General features: G+C 47.1%; 1 non-coding gene across 1 annotated transcript; it reads right to left on the reverse strand.

Annotated features, from left to right (window-relative positions):
• Window positions 1-808: 808 nt before the first annotated feature.
• Window positions 809-885, reverse strand: Trnas-cga (transfer RNA serine (anticodon CGA)). Its single transcript has one exon. It is a non-coding gene; the product is annotated as a tRNA-Ser (tRNA).
• Between the last annotated feature and the right edge of the window lie 1,587 nt (window positions 886-2,472).

Raw genomic sequence — 2,472 nt, forward strand, 5'->3', positions numbered from 1 at the left:
TCACAGCTTTACTTCTGCCAGTACCTCGTCTGCTACCTTCCAAACTTTACAGAAGCTCTCCTGCGAACCTTGCAGAACTAGCACTCCTGAAGGAAAGGATATTGCGGAGACATGGCTTAGCCACAGCCTGGGGGATGTTTCCAGAATGAGAGTTTCACTCTGCAGCGGAGTGTGCGCTGATATGAAACTTCCTGGCAGATTAAAACTGTGTGCCCGACCGAGACTCGAACTCGGGACCTTTGCCTTTCGCGGGCAAGTGCTCTACCAACTGAGCTACCGAAGCACGACTCACGTCCGGTACTCACAGCTTTACTTCTGCCAGTACCTCGTCTGCTACCTTCCAAACTTTACAGAAGCTCTCCTGCGAACCTTGCAGAACTAGCACTCCTGAAAGAAAGGATATTGCGGAGACATGGCTTAGCCACAGCCTGGGGGATGTTTCCAGAATGAGATTTTCACTCTGCAGCGGAGTGTGCGCTGATATGAAACTTCCTGGCAGATTAAAACTGTGTGCCCGACCGAGACTCGAACTCGGGACCTTTGCCTTTCGCGGGCAAGTGCTCTACCAACTGAGCTACCGAAGCACGACTCACGTCCGGTACTCACAGCTTTACTTCTGCCAGTACCTCGTCTCCTACCTTCCAAACTTTACAGAAGCTCTCCTGCGAACCTTGCAGAACTAGCACTCCTGAAAGAAAGGATATTGCGGAGACATGGCTTAGCCACAGCCTGGGGGATGTTTCCAGAACGAGATTTTCACTCTGCAGCGGAGTGTGCGCTGATATGAAACTTCCTGGCAGATTAAAACTGCGTGCCCGACCGAGACTCGAACTCGGGACCTTTGCCTTTCGCGGGCAAGTGCTCTACCAACTGAGCTACCGAAGCACGACTCACGTCCGGTACTCACAGCTTTACTTCTGCCAGTACCTCGTCTCCTACCTTCATAACTTTACAGAAGCTCTCCTGCGAACCTTGCAGAACTAACACTCCTGAAAGAAAGGATTGCGAGTTCTAGTCTCGGTCGGGCACACAGTTTTAATCTGCCAGGAAGTTTCATATCAGCGCACACTCCGCTGCAGAGTGAAAATCTCATTCTGGAAACATCCCCCAGGCTGTGGCTAAGCCATGTCTCCGCAATATCCTTTCTTTCAGGAGTGCTAGTTCTGCAAGGTTCGCAGGAGAGCTTCTGTAAAGTTTGGAAGGTAGGAGACGAGGTACTGACAGAAGTAAAGCTGTGAGTACCTGACGTGAGTTGTGCTTAGGTAGCTCAGTTGGTAGAGCACTTGCCCGCGAAAGGCAAAGGTCCCGAGTTCGAGTCTCGGTCGGGCACACAGTTTTAATCTGCCAGGAAGTTTCATATCAGCGCACACTCCGCTGCAGAGTGAAAATCTCATTCTGGAAACATCCCCCAGGCTGTGGCTAAGCCATGTCTCCGCAATATCCTTTCTTTCAGGAGTGCTAGTTCTGCAAGGTTCGCAGGAGAGCTTCTGTAAAGTTTGGAAGGTAGCAGACGAGGTACTGGCAGAAGTAAAGCTGTGAGTACCGGACGTGAGTCGTGCTTCGGTAGCTCAGTTGGTAGAGCACTTGCCCGCGATAGGCAAAGGTCCCGAGTTCGAGTCTCGGTCGGGCACACAGTTTTAATCTGCCAGGAAGTTATTACGTGGCTGTCGACTATCAGGATACAATTCCTGATAAAGATGTAGAACGGGTTGCATAAAACGACATTGGTAGGGGAAGCTGAATCACTCTACATATGTGATAGTTCAAACGTCATGTCACATAGGACCAGTAGAGTGAACCAGAACACCACTGACAAACCTTCATAGGTGGTAATATGCACCAAAACAAGAAGAAAGTCTAATAAAATGATCTCTAAAATTCATACATTATGTGCTACGTGCACTTCTTCATCTTAGATATCCTGAAAAAAAACCTTTCTACTGCACTGTTTTTGATTTCCATATTTTGAGAGGTGGTAGTTTGGACAAAAAAGGAAATATGGGCTCTGAATTGCATACTTTAAGAGTTGTGAGCACATGTTCATCTTGGGTACAGTGAAATATATCTGTTCTGCCAAACAAATGCTCACAGGTCTTAAGGTACGTATTTTAGAACCGATGTTTACTTCAAAAAGTTTTCCTGTTATTGACCTATTCTGTCTCCTGTAACAATATGGAAACAAAAGATCTTGTAGCAGAAGAGACGTGTTTCACAGTATTGAATATATACTCGTACGCTGACGGAAAACAATTACAACACCGAGAAGGAGTAGTGCGGCATAAATGAAAGTTGGTAGGCATGTTTCTACATCTGAAAACTGAAGTGTGTTTTGATTTCGTGCCAGTCGCATAAGAAGGGCGCTGGTAGCATCACCATGAGGATACAAATTAGGTTTGCTTTAAATACACGCTGTAACGATCGGTCGTGAGCTTTAGTTACCTTTGAGATTGGACTGGTTAGTTGATGTCAGTC

The sequence above is a fragment of the Schistocerca serialis genome, chromosome 2, assembly GCF_023864345.2.
Source record: "Schistocerca serialis cubense isolate TAMUIC-IGC-003099 chromosome 2, iqSchSeri2.2, whole genome shotgun sequence".
Classification (NCBI taxonomy): Eukaryota; Metazoa; Arthropoda; class Insecta; order Orthoptera; family Acrididae; genus Schistocerca; species Schistocerca serialis.